This window comes from Rhinolophus sinicus, linkage group LG11 (assembly GCF_036562045.2).
Source record: "Rhinolophus sinicus isolate RSC01 linkage group LG11, ASM3656204v1, whole genome shotgun sequence".
Taxonomy (NCBI): domain Eukaryota; kingdom Metazoa; phylum Chordata; class Mammalia; order Chiroptera; family Rhinolophidae; genus Rhinolophus; species Rhinolophus sinicus.
In genome coordinates, this window is record NC_133760.1 from 72511888 (window position 1) to 72533872 (window position 21985).

At 40.7% G+C, this 21985-nt stretch overlaps 1 protein-coding gene and 1 long non-coding RNA gene across 5 annotated transcripts in view; one reads left to right on the forward strand and one right to left on the reverse strand.

The window, feature by feature from the left end:
• Nucleotides 1-12874, reverse strand: part of LOC141567628 (uncharacterized) — a 151490-nt gene extending 138616 nt beyond the window's left edge. The window contains exon 1 of the long non-coding RNA XR_012490466.1: nt 12719-12874. This is a non-coding gene — a long non-coding RNA (uncharacterized LOC141567628). The remainder of the gene's footprint in view (nt 1-12718) is intronic.
• Nucleotides 11365-21985, forward strand: part of FAM3C (FAM3 metabolism regulating signaling molecule C) — a 48565-nt gene continuing 37944 nt past the window's right edge. Inside the window, exons 1-2 of one of the 4 annotated variants that reach the window (XM_074315665.1) lie at nt 11445-11602; nt 12881-13050. The gene's annotated coding sequence lies outside the window, so the exon portion shown is untranslated. Of the gene's footprint in view, nt 11603-12880; nt 13051-21985 lie in introns of all 4 variants that reach the window. The other 3 variants (XM_074315666.1, XM_019750072.2, XM_019750071.2) reach the window with 3 other exon arrangements.

Genomic DNA, 21985 nt, shown 5'->3' on the forward strand with positions numbered 1-21985 from the left:
GATCTCATAAAATGCTAGCCCTATAAAATAAAAGTCTGAACACAATTATATCCTTGCATCCTATATTGTGGAGAAGTATTAGAACACCATTATGTAAGAAGCAGTCTTTTCCCTAGGTCACTAAAATCATTTAACCTTCAGGAAGTTATTCACTACTTAGTATTTTAGTATTTGGCCAGTGGGACGATTTGCTTAGCAGCCTTTTCGTAATTGAAAGGGTGATTCAGGTGATTGTAACCCGGTGTCCATGACGGGCTTCAGAAGCTCCATATGTTTTCTGAAATAATAGGCATAACAAAAGGGAAAAATGCTATTTTGAACCATAACTTACTTCCTTTTAAGGAAGTTGAATCTGTTAAAGGAAACCACAAGGTCTAAGAAAATGCTTGATGCTGCTTACAAATTACATGGTCCTTTTGTTGGGCTAAACACCTTGCCTCTTCATTCTTCATCATTTTTGGGGTGGGGGGAAAGAATCACATGATCTTCCTGGGATACTTATCCACACATAGGGACAAAAGAATTAAAAAGGAAAGGAACTCATAGAGAGGAAAACTTTTTTTTAAGTAATTTTATATTGCATATTTCTGAACTCCCTTTGTATTTAAAAAAAAAAATCTCCATGTGTCTCATTTTCTACAAAGACACATCAACATCTCCAGGAAATTAAGAGTCTTTTTTGGCATTTCCTCTTTTTCTTTTTTGTACATAATTTGTACTTTGACATTGCTGCAAAGATCTTTTCAAAGCCAAGACGACCCATTCCTTTCGTTGGATTTCTCTTTCAAATTCCAAAGACAAATTCTCAGCATTTTCTTTTGGAAACTCACCTCACTAATTTCCAATAGCGTTGAGCTCTCAAGACACCCAAGTGAATAACATCTGCTACATGAGTGTCTCTGTGTGACTAGTATGTACATGAGTTTATGAAGAGTTTTAACCTGTGCGAAGCCGCTACGCTCATTACAACTTTTAGATGATTTGTTATAGTTAATGGTAGTTGCCAATAGAGGTGGTTGAAGGTCAACCAACATCTAGATGCTAAAACTTGCTAACAGTTTACAGCAAAAGTGAATCCTGGACCCAAATCTGCCACAAGTACATTTATGAAGCAAACGGGCAAAAAATGGGCATAAAACCATTCATACAACCTGTTCCATAAACTCTATGAGATCCCAGTTCTCTGTGCTCTGAAGTGGTTCGAACACAACTTGCAGAAGAGATTCATTTGATACGTTCGTAACTTTAGGGATCATTCTTAAGGACACAGGTTTACTAGATTCTTATATCTTGTTCACATGATGGGGAAAGGACATTCTAAAATATTTTTATCTAATATGTATATCACAAAACCACTGATTTATCTAATGAGTGAACACAATTTCTAACTTGTATTATACTAATTAGCAAAGCCTTTGGTGGTGATGGGAGATAAAGGTATCTGGTGCAACTGTAGTATAACTTCTTCTAGGGTGAAGCCTTTCCTAAATGTGAACAGACAACCCTGAAATTGTGAATTTCTGACTAGGGCAACTGACTACCCTAGTGCTGAGATCAAACTGAAACAAATGAATTATCAGACTGTCAAGACTGAAGTGAATGACAGTAAAATACAAATGTCACAATGGCCCCTTAAGCTAGTCTCTTTTCCTTGAGACAAGTACACATGCCCTAAGCTAAATCAGCTTCTTTGCACCTTTTGCAAAGAGCAACTTTGGGGGAGTTGGAGGAGTACGAGGTTTAGTGGAAGGAGGATGCCCCAAGTCAAGGTGGTACCTCCACAGCTTGAAAGAATGAGGAGCATATTGGGGTCTGTGGGGACAGAGCCAGGAGCGCAGTTTCCAGGCTTTCACCCTCACGTGGAAAGGTGCTCACTCGGGTAATCAATGGTCACCAACTGTGATTGGATGGCCATCAGCTGTGGCTATTTGGCCGTCTGCTGTAACCAGTGAGCCATTGGCCACTAATATAACTGCTGTGACTATGCTAGCAGCAAATGGGGGCTAGTAAGAAGATGGTTGCTGGGCTAGCAAGCGTGGATTGCAGTTAGCATGGCGGGTTGCAGATCTTGTGGCTCCTGCTTCCTGTGTCTCCAACCCAGCCGCCAGAAAGACTATAGTGGTATGACTCCCATATCTATGGCTCCGTGGGTGTTCCTTTTTGGCCTCACCATATCCTGCGTTCTTATGTGGGGAGCGAGCGCTGAGACCCCACCTGACACCCCTGCGTGACGGTCCACTCAGCAGGCAGGGCTCTGAATGTTAGTCCTGGAAATGTGATGTGCATACACATTCACATTTTAACATACCAGACATGACTGGCCACTGTCCTCAGAGATTAGCTCCTTTTCTGACTAGCAATTTTTGGTAATAGAGCTTTCTACTTCCTCTGTCATCTAAAATCATAAGCTTGATAAATTTTGTCTCTGCAATTTTCACATCCATTTAATCACAAAGCCTAGTCTTCCTTTATGGTATTTCCCAGCTGACTACATAAATTGTGAGGACCAGCACAAAATGAAAATGCAGAACTTCTATTCAAAGAGCAGAAAAAGGACACTGTTAAAGGAGGTAAATGGCCCTTCCATGGTCTTGCTCTCTCAGTCTGCCCTGGTGTGTTGTATTTGTAAGTTAATCAGCACTTCCCCCACTCATAGGGTCACTTAAGCCCCTCCCCAGGGCTACAGCTGCCAGGTTCCCTTCCTACCAGCTCTTCAGGCCCCAGGTGGGATCAAGGAAGCCCTCTGCTCAGATGCCCAGTAGACAGTGACCCACAAGATGGCAACTGCTGTGTCAGGACGGGCTTAGTGCCTAGATGGGAGAGGGACAAGCATGCACTCCCGTGGAGCTGCCCACTGACCATGTCCTGATCCTGCCCACCTGCTAGCCTCCCTGCACCGGCACCAGGGTCCACTGGGGGCAGAGGGCAGCCGCAGCCACGAGGTTGGGCAGAGCCTAGGGAGGTGGTGAACTGGTGGCAGAGAACCCGACGTAGGGAGATGGGGAGACTTCAGGAGGTAGGATTGCAAGTGAACAGCGGCTCCAAGTCTCCAAAGCATGCTTCATTGTTCTATCAGATTTCTCACACACAATTCAAAGATAAAATGATTATGAATTTTAAGACAGTGACCACAGGGCATTAAACCCCAGGCAGGGTCCTTCTGAGTGTGGGTCAGTGGTATGTGTCAACCTGACTGGGCCACAGGATGCCCAGATACTTGGTCAATCATTATTCTGGGTGTTACTGTGAGGGTGTTTTGGGATGAAATTCACATTTAAGTCAGTAGATTGAGTGAAGCCAGTTACCCTCTCCATGGGCTTCATCCAATCGCTTGAAGCCTGATTCGAACAAAAAGGCTGACCCTCCTCTGAGTAAGGTAGGTTCCTCCGGCCTGCCCGTCTTCAAATGGTGACATAGCTTTGTCCTGCCTTAAGGTTCTTCCTGGGTCTTAAACCTGCTGGCCTGTGAACTGAAACTATTCTTCCGGGTCTCCAGTTGGCCGACTCACCAGGAAGATCTTGGGACTTGTCAGCCTCCATAATCGCGTGAGCCAATGATTTATATTACCCTGTTGGTTCTGTTTTTGTGAAAAACCCTGACTAATACAGGCCCCTTGCACTGAGTGTGCCCCTATAAAGCCTTGCGTATCTCCCATACCCTCAGTTTCTTTCAGTTCCCACTGTTGCCAGATGCGCTCAGAACTTCATCTCTTCTTGCCAGTCTGCACCAGAGCTCCTGAGCTGGCCCCTCCTTTGGGTCCTTCCCTGTCAGAGTCGCACAAATATAATCAATCAGTGCCCCCCAAGTTTCTGTTGTTTAAGCCATGTAGATCGGGGTCGTTTGTTATGGGCAGCTTTAGGAAACTTACATGTCCACCATTCCCTTGGGCTGTTTGTAGAAATTAGTCTCCATCACATCTGTGTGTAATAGAACCATTTTTTATCTTAGGAGTTAGAGACAATGGCCCTAGGCTCGTTGAATTCTTTAAAATGGCAGGTGCAAAATCCCACAAGCTCTTTCAAAAACTGACATTCAAATTACATGATTCTCAAGAATGCTGTCTTAGGCAAAAATGCCTCATGTGTACTCTAAAACACTTTATTTGGAGATTCACATGCAGTGGTAAGAAATAAGAGAGGGATCCCATGTACCCTTTACCCCGTTTCCTCAAATGGTAACATAATGCAAAACTGTAGTGCCATGTTGCAACCAGGTTATTGAAATAGATACAATCCAACGATCTCAGGCCGATTTCCCTAGTTTTAATCATACTCATTTGTGTGTGTGTGTTTTTAGTTTATGTAATTGGATCACCTGTGTTGTCTCATGTATCCACCACCTCATACAAGACACAGAACTACTAGCTTCTTACCACAAAGATCCCTTCAATTCCTCTTTTATAACCACACCCACTTCCTTTTGTGTCCCACTCCCATCTTTATCCTTGAGGATAACAAATTGGGGAATCTCAAGGGAATTATGCTGACTGAAAAAAGGCAATCCCAAAATCCCACATACCGTAGGATTCCATTTATATAACGTTCTTGAAATGACAAAATTGCAGAGGTGGATAATAGGTTAGTGGTTGCCAGAGGTGTGTATTCTCTTGAAAGTGAAATGTACTTAAACATTTTCAGGGGACTCAGAGTCCTATAGAGCAAGTTAATTTTTTCACTCAATAAACGTTTGGGAAAAACTTTTATGTGTCTGACACTACACTGATGCTGGGAATACTCAATCTCTGCCTCAGGAAATGCATTAAGATGCCAAGTGAGAAACCCTTAAAATGAAATTGAATGTTAAGCCCTTTGGTGGGGAAAATGACCCACCACATATAAGAAGCTCCAAGAGAAATAGGATATGACTGAACAACAAAAACAAACAAACAAAAAGGGGAAGGGTTGATGAAGAGATACAATGGTGTTTGTGTAAGAAAACAGTTCAAGTTCTGTCTCCATTAAGGAACTGAGAAACTGAGAGGATTTGACAGGTGAGTTAAGAATTTCAAAGTAAGTAGTTTCGGTTTAGATACAAGCACAGATAGTTAATGATAAACCATGTGGTCTTCGGACTCCTGGAAGAGGGGAAAAAGACCAGTGATGAACTTGAGCACCTAGGAGCTATAACACTGGTGGTGGAGGTAGGACAGTTCTGGTGGGCTGGGTGGTGGCAAAGGGGGCATGAGGTGTCAGCCCCTAGAAATTGGCACAGGCTCTGTGCAAAGGGCAGCACAGAAAATAACTGAACACAGCCCTTCAAAAATGAGCCCCAAGAGTGTTAGAGAGTAGGAAAGAAAGACCATGCAAAGTTCCAGGACAACTGGGAGCCTGCCATCTCACCAAAGTTTTGCATGCAGATCAGGGGGAAAGTGGGTGAGGGCACGTAAGAATTCTCTGGGACCTTATGTAGCAAATGAGTTTCATCTCCTACACTATGTTCTCCACTACTAAAGAAAAACCAAAAAAAACCCAAAACTGTGAGGGAACTGTTATGGTTCACATTTACCGGGAGGAAACTGGTTTGGACAGACTAAGCAATTAGTCTGAGGTCACTTAGCAGCTGGTAATAGATAGAGAGCTAAGATCTAAATTCATCTGTCTGACTCCAAATCCAGCCCAACTCTCCCATCTCGGGCCCCTTGCTGAGATAAACAACAGTGGGGTCGAGGAGGGGTGTCCTGGTGGGACAGAAAGAAAAAGGAATTGGGGAAAGTAACATTATTTTGGAATCTATAGAAACTGAAGGTTACATTTCCTACTCATGGTTTTTTAAAGCAAAGTGAGCAATTTCCCTGGCTTTTGCTTCATGAATAAAGATGGAAAATTTGACTATTGGATAAAACTCTGCAAAATACCAGATGCTATATTTGAGCAAAACTTCTCTGGGTAAATAAATTACACTTAAAAATATGTACCAAACCTCAGTCAGGCCAAAGCAGTTCTACAAGAAATGTTTCAAAATAAAAGTGCAAAACATGAACAGCTTAGGGACTCATGAATATCCTTTCATATTTGACCAGGATACAAGGTCAAAATAGCGCAGATGTGGTACCTTTTGGATGAAGGAGGATTGAAGAAACTGTAATAGAAATTGACCTAAAATTGAAAATACAGTTAATTAAATAAATTGGGATAGATAGGCTGTCCCTTGCCCTATGTAGATCACAGGTGTATCCAGGAAAGTCATTTTGCACATACAGCCCTGCACTAATCATACCGTCTGTAAGATTTGAAAGCCAAAGGCATTTTCTGGGATTCCCATGTTTCCATCTAATTCCTTGGACAGGAGATATCGAAATTAGCAATATTAGGGAAAGGTTCAACAAATTTAGGATTATGTATGAAACTGCATGAAAAGTGCACACAAAGATGGCAACAATACCTGGAGTGGATTTTGTTTTGCTTTCTCGTGTTTGTTTTGCTACTTGTTTATTTCTTAGACCAGCTGTAACCACATAGAATTTTGGCCTCCTGGAGTGTTGCTGAATTATCTTCAGTGACCATTAAATACACTAGAGAACAGGTCTGAATGTAGTACTAACAACTGGATAATATCGTGTTACCCATATTCCCACTGCTTTGCCTTTCAAAGCAAACAGTGCATTTCAATTTAATGTAATTAGAGATTGTAATGTTCAATACCACAGTCAGTGAATCCTTTTGTATTTAGACTAAAGGTCTCATATGCAGTTCTTAGTCAAGAATTGAAGTTACAGATTGAAGCAATTATGTTTAAGAAAAACACAAACTTTGTTCAGTTGCTTCCTCTCAGCATGTTCTGGTCGACATTTTTAAAATGGCATGTGAAAAGAAGTTTTTAGACGACTGAATGTGAGTATTATTTATTCATTTACTTAGAATTATTTGAACATCAGGGATATAGTCACATTTTCCCATTTGCTCTGTGACAGCAAAAAAAAAAAAAAAAGTATTTTCTCCCAAGGTCTGATAAATATGTATTTTAAAATACCTTGTAGACTATGAGTATATTGTGTGTGTGTGTGTGTGTGTTTTCTGTATCTTTGTTTGGCATATTGCATTACAAACAGGTAACATTACCACAAAAGACTTCAAAAAAAGTAATTTTTAGATTATGATGCTGAGTCAGAAAGTTTTCTAGGAGGTAATATTTTGTAAGACAGAAAGTAAACTATTCTTCTGAAGAAACCCCTAGTAATCTTAATAATTATTTATAATACACACTTGTATATAATTTCAGGGAAAGAGAAGTTTTTCTATAGCATGAGTCCAGTACATATTTTAGATGTGGATTACCATATTCAGTATTTCATTTAATATGATTTACAACCAAGACAAAACTACCAAATTTTCCCACAATGAAAGATCTATTAAAAGACCTTGTCTAAAACACAGTAGAATCACAAAGATACTAAAAAATCCAATTGTTATGGTATCGAGTCTTGTATGTTGCTAGAAAAGTAGTGATGGAAAGAAAACTAGAGTCCCTCTTTGTGCAGAGATACATTTGTTATAATATTATTTCATTGTATTCTACATATGTTTCATTGTAAATTAAATTACTTATTTTGTATAGACTGTGTTGCTTATGTATCAAATATGGTGTCACAGAATTTGGGCATTCCAGCTTTTTGAACTATGCTATTTGGCTTATATGGGGGTGTCAAAAAGTAGTCAAATTCACAGAAACAGGAAGTAGAATGGTAGTTGCTATGGGTTTGAGGGACAGGGGAATTAGGAGTTGTTGTTTAATGGGTTCAGAGTTTCCGTTTTTCAGAATGAAAAGAGTTCTAGAGATGGATGATGGTGCTGGTTGTACAACAATGTGAATATGCTTAGTTTACTGGATTGTGCACTTAAAATGGTTAAAATGATAACATTTAAGTTAAAATGGTAAATGTATCAAATGTGCCATGAAATATGTAGGCATTCTAGCTTTATAAACTACTATTTTGCCCTTACAGATTCCTAAAAACTAAAACAAATCTAACTATGAACAAATAAAAAAGTTTGTTTGTAGCTGAACCAAAAAAAGAGCATGTTAAATGGGTCCTCGTGACCCTGAAACCGAGACCCCCTTAGTGGTTCCAAAGCTGATTTGGGGACGCTCGGCTGAAGGGAATGAGGAGCATTATTCCTCCAAAGATCTAGACCTTCACCATGAATATTAGCCTTCTCTTCCATGGATGGTGCTCCTGCACATAGCATCCTTATACAGCTATTTAAGGTACAGATATTAGTATGTGGTAGTCTCAAGGACACTCAGTATACCTTATTGCGTACGTGAGTTTGAGTGCAGGTACTCAACTCAGTCACCCCTAGGTCTTTCCTCGATGATCCATTACACTTTCTGCATCAACTTGGGTAACCTACGACAAAAGTCAGGACTCCAACATGAAGGACAGAAAGAGTGGGGATAGGCCTGGGACATGGGCCTGGGTATAGAGCCTCTCTCTGGCCAAAAACAGAGGATGAGAGGAAAGGAGAGGAATTTGGGGTGAGGCCTTTAGGCAAAAGTCCAGCTGGCCCACCAGGCCAACACAGGCTGCAAAAAAAAAAGAGAAGTTGGGAAATTTGGAATCCATATAGACACGTAGGATTCAACTTGGCTCAACTGATGATGGGCCTGGCTTGGCAGGGAAGGAGTTGGTGGGGAGAAAGGAGTAACACTCGCGTCCCATGGCTTCTACCAACAGGCTGCACTTGATCTTAGCCAAAAGGCCGAGAAGCGATTCTACCAACAGGCTGGATGAAGTTTTAGAGGTCTGAATGCACATTTTTGTAAACATTCTGAGTAATAATTTTTAAACCACACCTGCCTGTGGTATTTAACCCAGCGTGTGTATCAGTTTGACACTTTAATTCTTGTTTTTATTATTCTACCTGCTTTTCTCCTGCTATTTTTAAGAAAGGTAGGCACGTTTCTCTCTACAGGTTGGATTTGATAATCAATATAAACACGCTTTAATATTTTAACGTAACTTTACACTCTACTCCCAGAACTGGTCAGCTTTTTCTTCCCCCCAAAAAACCTTTTCTTCCAAGTTTCAGTTATCAGTTATACTACAAAAAGCTACCACGAAACTTAGCAACTTAGAACAACAGCAAACAATTATTTCTCAAGATTCTGTGGGCTGGCTGGTCTTAATGGGGTGGTCCCCACTTGTTATTGTCTGGGGTCACTCCTGTGGTACATTCAGGTAGGGGCTTAGCTGGGACTGGAACATGCAAGATGATTTCATCACACGGCTGGTGCCTCAGCTGGGTGGCTGGAATCGTTGGGTTGGTGACCATATTTGCAAGCAATCTACTACTCCATATACAGAAAACTGATGCCAAATGGAATATTCTGCTTGAGAATGGATCCAATCAAAATTCTGAGGCTTTTCATCAAGTTTTATATTTAACAATATTAGGTAATCCTTCTATGGGAAATAGCATAGTATAAGTTACAGTTTTCTATAAAACCCTGCACCCACTGAAGAGAGGGTGAATTTTCAAATACACACCAGGCATGTGCTTTGAGGCTGGGCCTGTGGGTTTGAACCTCGGCACTGCCAGGTACGAGCAGTAGCACCTTGGGTAACTTCCCTTTCAGTCTCATACTTTTCTACTCTGAATTTATCAAATTACTGTGAGGATTAAATGCATCAATATATGTAAAGTGCTTAGAGAAGAGCCTGGCATACAGTAAGTATACAATAAATATTGGCTTTATAAATGATCATTACCTATTATGTAACACAGCAACACCTGTTTGGATTAAACCTCCTGGAGCTGCAAAGCTCTCTGTAGTCTTATTAAAATTAATCATTAATCCTGATTACTTCCCCTGCCTCCCCCACTTCTTCCCAAGTAAAAAGGTAGCTGAAACAACTGGTTAATTAATGAATGTTCTAAAGAAGTGATTTACCATATTTTAAACGCTGCAATCTATATTAAAAATATAATTTACATTGTAACCCAGAAACTCACCGACACCTGAAACTGTACAAGTGTTTCATGAAACAATGCTTAACCCTCAAGTTGTGATTCTTTTTCATTTTCAGTGAATCAGCATGTTGGTTGTGACCCATATTATTAACTTAACTATTACTGAAGAGTTTTAAGCTATATACTATGGTCATTGGTGAATTGGGATGTTAAACACACTTTCAGCTGAGGAATTATTTCAAGTGAGGTGCTATAAGAATATGCACACATCCTGTTCCTACAGGCCAATTCTATTATGGAGCAAAAAGCTCTTTCACCACTATGGCCTGACTTCCCGACTCAAGAGGCTTCATGAATTCTTTCACTGAAACATGGGAAACCAGGGGAGGCATGTGTACAGTAAATGCTGTGTTTTGTGTTTGTTTTTTTTGTAAGAAACAACGTGCCTTGTTTGTTTGGAGCTCGATGGAGCCAGGCTGGAATTCCTACTTCACAACTTACTACACTGTATTTTTTAGCAAGTTTTTTCAACTCAGTTTTAGAGTCTTGTTTTTTTGATTTGTTGAAGTTATTACACAAATAATACCTACTTTGGTTGAGTTGTGAGCATTAAATGAGAGCACACACCCAAAGGCCCAGTTAAATTTTGGCACCAAGTTCTCTCAGAATGCATTTCTTGCTTCCTCCCACAATCATGCAATACAAACTCCAGAACTCAGTTATGCTTTAGGTTCCTTGTTTTATATTTCTAGAGGAAAAGCTAAGACGTGGTAGAACACTTACTATGGTCAAACCTTGTCACTTCTTTAACGCAGCTTAATTTCTACAACCATGTGTTGTCCTGATATGGATATGGATTATGCAACAATTTTGTGTTCTCAGATCAGGTTTTGTTCAGTGGGGTCTGCATCGATTACCTAGTTATCAACACAATCGTGGAGTGTGTGTTGAGAGGAAAAAACATTTCTAACTGTTATGTTGCTAAATAATTTAAACCAAATGAGGCGCAAAATACAGGCACTGCTGGTTCCTTGGGTCAAACATTTAAGGTTACCAGCGTTCCAGCGCTCTGACCAGGTGGTATTTTCACGAGGTTAACTAGCTTTGAAGGCGTCCAGAGGAAATTGACTAACGTGCTAGGTTGACACCGGGACCACCTCAATACCATCCTAGCCGGTCGATCTCTAGGATGGGACTGGCTGTTTTAAAATTTCGGCCCTAAGGTAAGGATTATGACAGTGTGCGTGAACGGGGGAGGAGAGGGCGCGACACATTTTTCCCTCGCCTTGGCCGCAGCCCCGCGCCCGCAGCGGCGCCCTGGCTCCCACGTGGCAGGTCCAGATTGAGCCGCGCGGGGCGGAGGGCGGCGGGCGGCCCGCACACGCCTCCCTCCGCTCTCCGGCCCTTCCCTCCGGCCCGCCCGGGCGCCCGCTCGGTCCTCCACCGCCAGGGGGCGGGCGCGGCTTCCCGGCGGCGGGGGCCCATTGGTCGCGGCGGGGACGCGGGGGAGGAGGCCCGGCGGCGAGTCGGCTTCCTCCTGGCCACTCGCGGAGGTGAGGGGAAGCCGGAGCAGCTCGGGAGGAAGCGGAGCGCGAGCGGGAAGCGGCGGCGGCTCCCGTCGGCCTCCGGCAGCACTGACCGCAGGGAGGCCGAAGGCTGGCGAGCTTGGCGGAGAGGCGGGCGGGAGGCCGGTGAGACGGTCGGGGAGGCGGACGGAGCCGCGGCCGAGGGCGGGGAGGATGGAGGGAGGCTGGGGGGCACCGGGCACCCACCTTCACCTTCATCGTCCGCTCACCGCGCGACCGCCGGCCGGGGACGGCCCCGGGGCGCGCCTGGGTCGTCGTGGCGCGTCCCGCCGAGGGGAGGGCGAGGGCAGGACGGGGGTCCCCAGAGCGCGGCTGGCCGGGGTCCGAGCCGTCGCCTCCGCGCGGTCATCTCCTACCAGGTGTCCCCTCCCCGGGCTTTCGCGGAGGGCGGGGCGACGCCTGCACCTGGCGCTCCGACTGGGCGCTGGCGCTTGGCGCGGGGGCTCCTGCTCGGGAATGTGGGCTGAGTGCCCCAAAGAGGCGGGGATGGGGTTGACGTTGCATTTGAACTCTGTGGAGGGCCGTCTTGGCTCACTTGCAAAGTTTAAGTGTCTCCTAAACTGGAGGTACTTGTATTTTTAAAACCTACCCAGCTCATTGGTGTTGGATGTCACTGAGGAATGTGCTGTTAGTTCTTTTTCTATTTCTTCATTTGTTTACTATCTTCAGTTTCTACCATATGGGAACATGAGTGACCCTAGATCTAGAGATCAGTGACAGATTGACGATATTGAGACAGCCAGCTTAGATTTTTATGTGTTTTAAACTTCCTCTACCTTTAAAAAAAACTTTTCTTATAATACAGAACTGTCTAATTGACAGAAACTGTGTTTCTTTAGTCAAAAATCTATGGATACAATATTAGATAATATGATAACTTACTAGGCACTGTGCCAAGTACTTTCATAGGCACATTTGTTTCTTACAACCCATAGAGTAGGTCTTTTTATCTCTCCCAATTTTGCAGAGAAGATATGAACTCCCTAGAGGTTACATAAAGGTTGATGCTGACAGTAGATCCCAGATCCCTTGGACCCTTGACCTTTGTGCCACACAAATTGTGCCCTGTCACTTTTTCCAAGTTCTGGGAAACATTACTATTACAGTCCTATGCCACATAATACGATTCGGTCAACTACAGACCGGTGGTCTCAAAAGATTATAATGGAGCTGATAATTTTCCTATCACCTGGTGAAGTCATAGTGCAACGCATTACTCACGTGTTTGAGGTGATGCTGGTTAAACCGACCTGGGCTGTCAGTCGTTTAAAAGTAGAGGTCATACAGGTGACTCTTGAACAGTCAGGGTTAAGGGCTCCACCCATGTGCAGTCGAAAATCCATGTGTAAGTCTTGACTCCACAGTCTCCTTTCCTGTCTGCAGATTCGACCAAGTGCAGGTGGAAAACCATTTTTGAATTTCCAACTTCAGTTTCCCAACTGCAGATTCCCAACTGTGGATCAAACACACTGTTTCTTTCTGATGCACATTTTGCTTGAACACTCAGATGATGCAAAGGGCCGACTGAATTTATTGGGGGGAAAAATCCGCATGTAAGTAAGGACCCCCACAACCCTTGTTGTTCAAAGGTCAAATGTATGTTTGGTACATACTACTTGATAATGATAATAAACGACTATGTTACTGGTTTGTGTATTTGATGTCCTATACTTTATATTGTTATTTTAAGCATACTTTTTTTGCTTATAAAAAGTTGGCTGTAAAACAGTGCGATGCTAGGCCTGCAGCAGCCTCATACATCTTGTGTTTACCGCATCTCCTGATTGCATCATTGTCTCATGCTTGATTTGTTGTTTTTTACAGTAACATGCTGTACAGGCTTGTAGCCAAGGAGCAATAGTCTAGACCATGCAGCCTAGGTGTGTGGTAGGCTGTACCATCTAGGTGTGTGTACGCACACAAGCATGAAGTCGCCAACGACGTTTCTCAGAACCTTTCCCTGTCGTTAAGCGGCACATAACTGTATTCATACAATGTATTACAGGGTACTAATACAAAGGGACCTCCATTTAATTTTATAAAAGTTAATAACATGCCATTCAACAGGAAATCGACAGAATCTGCATCCGGCTGTGGGTATATCATTCACTATACCTCTTAAAGGCTGCCAATTCCTTGAGTGCTCTGTTTGCTAATTTAGTCACTTTTTTAAAAATTTTATACAGGTTAGAAGCTTTGTTTCACAAATTCTGCGTAGTGTTTTCTTAGCTCCTTAAAGACCAGCATTTCTTGATAGTAAAGAAATAAGAGATGAATGCAGTGATTCTCAACCTGAGGAACTTTCAGGATTACCCACAAATGGGGCTTTTTATTTATTTTTAAAAGTATAGCTGGTGTACAGTCTTATATTGGTTAGTTTCAGGTGTATAGTATAGTGATTCAATCTTTTTATAACTTACACTGTGATCACCCCACTAATTCTAGTAATCATCCATCACTGTGTTAACTTTTTAGAAAGGACACAGGCCAGGCTCTCAAAAATTCTTAGTGTATGGGGGGCTTCCGTTTATAGGGAGTTAAAAGAAGACTGAGCACCACTGGGTTAAAGCAACTTTCAAAATAAATTTTAATTATTATTTTTTTATTGGGGAATATTGGGGAACAGTGTGTTTCTCCAGGGCCCATCAGCTCCAAGTCCAGTTGCCAACTGCATCCCATGTGGGAATTGAACCAGCAACCTTGCTGTTGAGAGTCAAAATAAGTTTAATGGCTGTTTTATTACAAAATTTTAATGTGGATTGCTACTTTAAGCATTGCCAACTAGTTAATCTTTTCATAATGAAGCTACATTAACATGTTGCGTACGGAACACTAGAATCTTCATGAGGGATTTAAACCCCGCTGTACGCAACGTGTTAAAAAAGAAAAGGCAATTGGAGAGGGCAAAAGGCTGAGAGTGTTAAATGGCAAAAAAAAAAGTATTGTTCCTTGTTGGGGATCATAACAGTCTTACTTTTTTTTAAACCAAAATTTTAGGTCTTAAATGGTGAGTCTCAGTATTTAAATATATATATATTTAAATATATATATATATATATATATATATATATATATATATATATATATATATATATATTTAAAACTGTGAGAGTGCCTGCTCTGTTCTACATTTCATTACTTCATGAATGGCATTGAGCAAATTATTTAATATCATGCAATGCCTTGCTTTTGTAATCTGATTGGGGAGCTTGAACAAGCTTCCTAAGATCTTGAAACTTTAAAAGGTTTTATGACCTTTACTCATCTTCTAAAATACAGTCAGCTGACTTTCTCTGAGAGGAAGAAATTAAGTGTTTCACCACCACAGCTTACCTCATCAGTGTTCTTTCAGTCTCTTCTTCATTGGCCTATTTCATTTGGTTGAAGCTATTCTTGTATTACAATTTCCTTATTTCTAGTGTGTTAGTTTTTTTTCTGCTGTTCATGATTTTTCTAGTTTTACTCCAGTGAGTTTTTTCTTTATAATTTCCTTTCTTTAAAAAATTAAATTTAATTCACATAACCTAAAATTTGCCTTTTTTAAATTAAAGTTTATTGGGGGGACAATTGTTAGTAAAGTTACATAGATTTCAGGTGTACAATTCTATAATACCTCATCTATATCACATTGTGTGCTCACCACCCAGAGTCAGTTCTCTTTCCATAAAATTTGCCATTTTAAAGTGTACAATTCAGTGACGTTTAGTACATACATAGAGTTGTGTAATCATCACCTCTGTGTAGTTCTAAAACATTTTCATCACCCCAAAAGGAAACCTCATGTGCATTAAGCAGTTACTCCCCATTCACCCCTTCCTCCAACCTCTGGCAACCACTAGTCTGCCTTCTGTCTCTATGGATTTACCTGTTCTGGATGTGTCATATAAATGGAATCATACAATATGTGATCGTTTGTGTCTGGCTTCTTGCACGGACCATCATGTTTAAGGCTTCATCCATGTTGTGTAGTCTGTGTCAGGACTTCATTCCTTTTTATGGCGGAATGATATTCCACTTACAGATGCATACCACATTTTGTTTAGTCATTCATCCATTGATGGACCCTGGTGAGTTTTTGTGTGCTGGTGAGAAAAAGTTAAATGGACATCTGTAGCAATGAGTCATTTCCTGAAGTGGTTTTCATCCTAAGTTCGAAGAGACTCGTAAAGGTTGTATCATCGATACCTTTGTCTTTAGTTAAGTGATCATTAAATGTGTTTTGAAGGAACTGTGGTTCACAGAAATGAATTTTTTCATTGGTTCAGAAAATTGTACACTAGAAGCTTCTTACTGCCCATTTTTTGCAAAAGGCTGCTAACTTGCATTGTTTTGGGTTTGTTTGTTTTTTTGGTAGAATTAGTGTGCTGTCCAGGGCCCTTGGGCAGATGGAACCACTTTGCTCCTCCATTTCTTCACATAGAAGGTCTGACTGAGAATTATGTCTCCCCTCGTGTAGTTAAATTCTGCAGACTATTTAAAGACGGTAAAATGCAGTGGATATGTAAGGGAATTCTTAAACATTGGTTCAGAATAGGAACCTGTAACTTCTCATCTGATATAAGGTAAAATAGTTCCATGAGATGAAAATGGTCGTCCTGTATATAAATCTGTGCCTTTGTCGGCTCTTTTTGTAGCAAGTTACGAACAGGGTACTTCTTTACCCTGCTTATGTTTAACTTTTTATAGTTAAATGTATTTATTTTATTTTTGCCATTGTTCTAAATAATATTTATTTCTATCCATTTATCTTTCTTTCTCCTCCTAAGTGGCAAAGTGTAGGATTAAAGTAGTTTAGATTACAACTGTTTAATCAACAGTTGTAGAACTCTGAAGGAGCAGGCAGAACTAAATAGCATTTTGTTTCCTGTTTGGGGGATGTTTGGGCTCTCAGTTACAGAAATCTGATCATTTCATTTCTTCAACTGGATTATGACTTTTAAAGGAAAATTCTGCTAGGTAGGTGAAAAACTGCAAGCAGACATTTGGGTAATTTTTAATCCAAAATTCTATTGTAACCATGCAGACAGGAGTTCTCTCTGGTTTGTTTCTCGGTGTGCTGTCCCCGGATTTACTCACTGCCCCTTCTCCCTCTTCACCCCCACAGGAGACCTGGCCCAGAGTCAGGATGACTTCCATTCATTGTTAAGGAAAGAATGAAATTTCTTGTCATATGAATTTTACCTTTGGGCTTTTTTGGCCTAGATCTGCCTCAGTTTTTTTGTGTTGTTGTTTATTTTGTTTGTTTGTTTGTTTGTTTTAGTTCCCCTAAATTTCTCCGTGTGGTTGGGTTGGTGCAGATCCGAAATTCTCAGAGCTGAGCATGAATGCGAATCAGCTGGGGAGCTCCTTCACCATGCAGGAGTTTTAGTCCTCCCTCCTAGGAAGTTGGGGCTCAGGAGTTTGCATTTTAAAAAGCCCACCACTGGTAATTGTGCTGCCTGCCATTACACTGTAGTTAGGGTTTCAAAAAACCCAGATAATGATCTTTCATTGAATCTGAGATGTTTGTATGTACACCATTATTTCATATACTACTAAGAAGAAAAAAAAAGTAAGTCTAATCCTGATTGCAGACATGTTAAATGAGGGACGTAGTGTGCACCTTAGAATCAATAAAATAGAGTGAACCACATGCCCCTGTTCGTGGTAAGGTAAAGAATTACTAGGAAGCATGGGAAGTAAGAAATAAAGCAACTATAATGCAGCATTTCTTCAGATCTTTATCATGCAAAATACTTGTTTTCAATAGGGTTTAAGGTGTCCTTACTTGACATGTATTTGTGATGATGATTATGAAAATGACTGATGACTTTGCAAATGCAGTTTCGCTGTATTGTACGGTATAAGGCACTCCAGCTTGGCCCCCTGTTATTTTCATCCTACCCACTGCCAGCCATTTACGTGTTGATGATTCAGTTCAGAAGTCTTATGTCTTAGCTTATTTGTACTTCAGTGATTTCCGTGTTGTAATTACTGTCCACTGCAATATTTACTTAATGTCATGTTGACATTGGGTGTAGCTTGATCATTTGATTTCTGTCATCACCCTACCCCTCATTAATGCCCGCTAGCTGATTAGAAGCATATGTACCAACCACCTACTGTCCTCTCTTGAGTAATGTTAGGATACAGTAGTAATAATCAGGGTTAAATGATTATTACAAGACCCAAACCTGCCAGAGTAAACCCGAACTGTGGCTGCCAACTCGAAAGGACTGCCATGGGTGGCATATTGGGTGCTACTGAAGGAGTGAATGTAGGTGAGAACAAACCTGTTTTCACTGATGAGAATTCAGTGAAGGAAACCCCCCCCACATACACACACTGTCATTCCTTAAGTAGCATCGTCTTGGAAAATGAAATGTCTGCGTCAGGAAAGAGTTGCTCAGCTAGTAACGTTTTTCCCTGAAAATAAGATCTAGCTGGACCGTCTTGGAGCAAAAATTAATATAAGACCCGGTCTTATTATACTATAATATAAGACCGGGTCTTATATAACATAATATAATATGATATAACATAACATAACATAACATAACATATATAATATCGGGTCTTCTATTAATTTTTGCTCCAAAAGACGCATTAGAATTGATGGTCCAGCTAGTTCTTATTTTCAGGGACACAGGCATATTGGATTTGGGAAGGAAAGCAGAACACGTGCCCATTTAATGTTTAATCACTTGAAGTATTTACCGAAAACATCGTTAAATGCTTGTTGGTCAGCTGAAATATTTCGGAAGTCAGATACCGCAAATTTCTGAAGAAGTGAGAACATTAGATCTCTATAGATCTCTAGCTAATCCACACTGGTTGAAGGGGCTGTGCTGTGAAATTCTTCATGTGGAGATGAACCCTGTTGAAATGCTTTCGCTTTCTGAAAGTAATGTGTGTGATCTGTCAGGTTTGGTTATGACAAGGAGGAAATTCTGAGATGTCCTAACTTAAATTAGAGCAGGCTGGAGGGTGGAAAGAAGAGACAGGAGGCTGATCAGTTGACAACTGCCCAGCAGAACCAACAAAAGACTGCTCACATTCCTGAATGTGTATCGATACACTTCAAGAACTTCCAGGTGGCTAGTTCCAAGACTGGAGAGAACGGTCAAGTCATCCCCCAACACAGACCCCAGAGCCCTCTGCGGCGGGCTTACATCACACGGTTATCTTTCCATATTGGTGCCCACAACCCACCCTAAAGAGCAAATACTTCTTCCCTACGGACTCTGCTCCTATCCCAGAACTAGCTCCGTCTCACCTTCTCTCACCCCCTGTATCTCAAGCCAATGTGAATTCTTTCAAACCGACTATGTCTTTCTTCCCCAAACTGTTAGCACAGAAGAGCCCCGTAACTCCAGGACTGGGGACGTGTCTTCTCCCCCTGGCGCCGCTGCTGGTTGCTCAGCCCTTCCTCTGGGTTTGCACGGGGCTCAGTAAACCCTTTCAGAAAAGTGTTCAGCTATGAAAGATTTGTTTATACTTCTTCCTCCTCGAGACAGTGGGGCAAGGTTGGTCTTGGCAGGACACTTGTGAGATTCAGCAGGACACTGTTGCTAAGTTTTTTAACTGGAGGGACAAGTTGGTATTATAGATATATCTTGTCTTTTTTTTTTTATTCTTAAAAGGATGGAGTTTTATCTAACTACTGTAGATCAGGTAGAAGTTTTCTAAAGTGTTATTCTCTTCATGGACTGCCAGGAGAACCAAAAAAACCAAGGCATATCTAGCTAGGATCATCCACACCCTCATTTTCCCAATTACTATGTACAGATTCGAAAGTTGGGCAGTGAAGAAGGCTGATAGGAAAAAAATTGATTCATTTTAAACATAGTGTTAGAGGTGAGCAATGGGTATTTTGGACCGCTAGAAAGATGAACAAGTGAGTTTTAGAGCAAATTAAGCCTGAAACATTGCTGGAGGCAAAACTGAAGCTGTCCTGCTTTGGGCACCTCGTGACAAGGCAGGGAGGGCTCTTTGGAAGTCACCAATGCTGGGAATACAAGGCAGCAGGAGGAAAAAGGGAAGACTGAATGGGAGATGGATCGAGTCCATAACAGAAGCGTAGGCATGAGTTTCCTATTAAGGATGGGACACTGAGGACATCACTCATTCAAAGGGTCGCCAAGGAGTTGGTGAGAGCTCAATGGCAAGTGACATACACACATGGTGATTTATGGTAGACTGTGGAGGAAAGCTAAATCACCCAGTATAACCCCAGTAGGTTTTACCTCAAGCGATGGTTATCATTCTGGGTGGTGGTGGGGGACGGGGTGTGAGGAAGGGGCGAGGATGGGAGCGGGGTTCAAAGCACGTTCTGGCTCATTTCTGATTTTTCATTGTATACTTTTAATCCTATTTCTTAGCCACTCTTAGACATTAATTCTTTTTAAATGTAATTATGATGCTATTAAGAAAACAGGAAAAGCCATATGATACAAGTTTAGATAATTTAAAAATCCGAGCATAGGTCATCCATATTCCTATTTTCCTAAGGTCTTTAACAGAACATTGAAATTTTATTCTGAAAGATTTATTGACTGGTTCTGGCCTGTTGCTTTGCAGTCCCACCTTTTTGAAGGCCACTTTGCAGAAGGATTGGATACATTTATATTTTCTCAGTGATTTTTTTGAAAAAGTGGTTATTCTTGGCTGTAGAATTCACACAGATCTGGTCTCCCACTTCCCAAATTAAACAACAACCAGCAAAACACCTTGTTTTTTGCTCATTTTTCTTCTAGTCAAAATGTAAAGTTAGTTCGGTCATTTAAAAACCTAGGATATTTTTCTAGGTGTTAGGTATTCATTTAAAAAATTTCCCCTTCTTATCAGATCATACTTTTAAAAGGTGTATGACAGGTGTGTTAAAATAGTTTTTTAAAAAAATCCATTTTATAGGCTTCAGTATCAGTTTCCTACTAATACTACTTTTCACATATTAGTAACTGGATTTTTTCTGTTAAGCATTTAGTATTTACACGAAATTCATTGTGTTAAAATAGATTTTGTAAAAATCCATTTTATAGGCTTCAGTATCAGTTTCCTACTAATACTAAAATACTTTCCACATGTTAGTAACTGGATTTTTTCTGTTAAGCATTTAGTATTAATAACACCAAATTCATTAAATTCACAATGTTCATAATGCAGTGAAAGCAGCTCAGATATTATACTGAGTTTTTTAAATGTTAAAATTCTTTCAAATGAAGACCACCTCTCACCCTTCTTCATTTTGTTATTTCAAAATTTATTCAGCCAGGCAAAATGTTTGTATGGTAGTATCTGGATAAGACAGGGTGCTTAATAACATCTACTATAGTGATAACTTTTTATTTTTAGAAAAAGTTTTGAAAAGATAAATATTTGGAATTTTGAAAGTTAAACATCAGATGCACAGTTACCCCCTTTATCCCATTTTAAAGCCCATCACAAAAATAATTACTTTTAAACACCTACATAAAGAAAACTGTAGTGTCAGTTTCTCCTCAGCAACGTAACTTTTACAGTTAAGGAAATGGGATATAATAAGATGAATTTTTATCTCTTTTTCACTATCTCCTGGGATCGCTTTGGAAAACATTGCAGAGCCTGGATGTATTCCTGTCTTAGAGATGGGCAGCTTGTGCACAGGAAGGGAAGGACTTTTCCTCCCTTCTGAAGAGGACCCGTTATGTTGTTTCTTATGGAGTATATGCTTCTTGCGTGGGGAGTAGTTGATCATGAAAATGTATAATGAACACATATAGAACACAGAACTACTTCCATAGTAGTATTTCTCAGAGGACCAACAGACGCCTTTGTGGGAGTTGTGTATTATTCTGCAAACAGCCCAGCAAAAAATGTTGGAATATTAGAGTGTGGTCAGCAAAATTTTTATTACTCTTATTTTTAAAACATTTTTTAATTTAAATGTTGTGTCTTATTCCTCTATCTTGTGTTGGCAAATTACAACCCATAGGATCTATATGACCCATAGCCATGATTGGGTTTTACATGGTTGAAAAACAAATTAGAAGAAGAATGTTTTGTAATGTGAAAATTTTATGAAATTCAAATTTCAGGATCTACAAATAAAGTTTAATTATAACACAACCTGCTCCATTTGTTTACGTGTTGTCTATGACTGCTTTCCAGCTACAACACAGAGCCCAGTAGCTACAACACAGAGAGTGTGGTCCACAAAGCCTGAAATATTTGCCATCTGGCCGTTTTACAAAAAAAAGTTTGCCAACACTTGCTCTATTTTATTCACATAAATGCAGGCATTTTTTGCAAATACTTTTTTAAATAACATTTTTGTTTCTAATGTAAAATCAGAATAACCTAATGACTTAGTTGTATCATACATTTTTGATTTCAGCATTCTCTCTAACTGCTCTGGGACTGAAAATTTAATCTTTTACATTCTGATTTGTGGGAGCCTGTATTAGTCTGGGTTCTCCAGACAAACAGACAATCGGAGATGGATGGATGGATGGATGGATGGATGGATGG